This window comes from Penaeus monodon, chromosome 15, assembly GCF_015228065.2.
Source record: "Penaeus monodon isolate SGIC_2016 chromosome 15, NSTDA_Pmon_1, whole genome shotgun sequence".
In the NCBI taxonomy this organism is placed as follows: Eukaryota; Metazoa; Arthropoda; class Malacostraca; order Decapoda; family Penaeidae; genus Penaeus; species Penaeus monodon.
The window spans coordinates 46,658,178-46,658,442 of NC_051400.1; positions in this window are offsets into that span (position 1 = coordinate 46,658,178).

The following is a 265-nucleotide window of genomic DNA, read 5'->3' on the forward strand; positions in this document are numbered from 1 at the left end:
TCATGTGACTGTTGGCTAATCTAACTTCTATGACATGTAAACAGTCGAAGTCAGTGACTGAGAAAGGTGAAGAGAAAGTGAAGACATTTGTAGAAAAGAAAGACTCAATAACCTCAGAACAAGAGATATAATTAATGTTTCAATAAAATATAGTAGATATTCATTCCCTTAGACTTAATAAAAACATGTCAATTACATTTCTTGCATTGTAAAGCTATTAACTCAATCACCAGGACGACAAAACGTCCCTTGTCCATTGTGATTC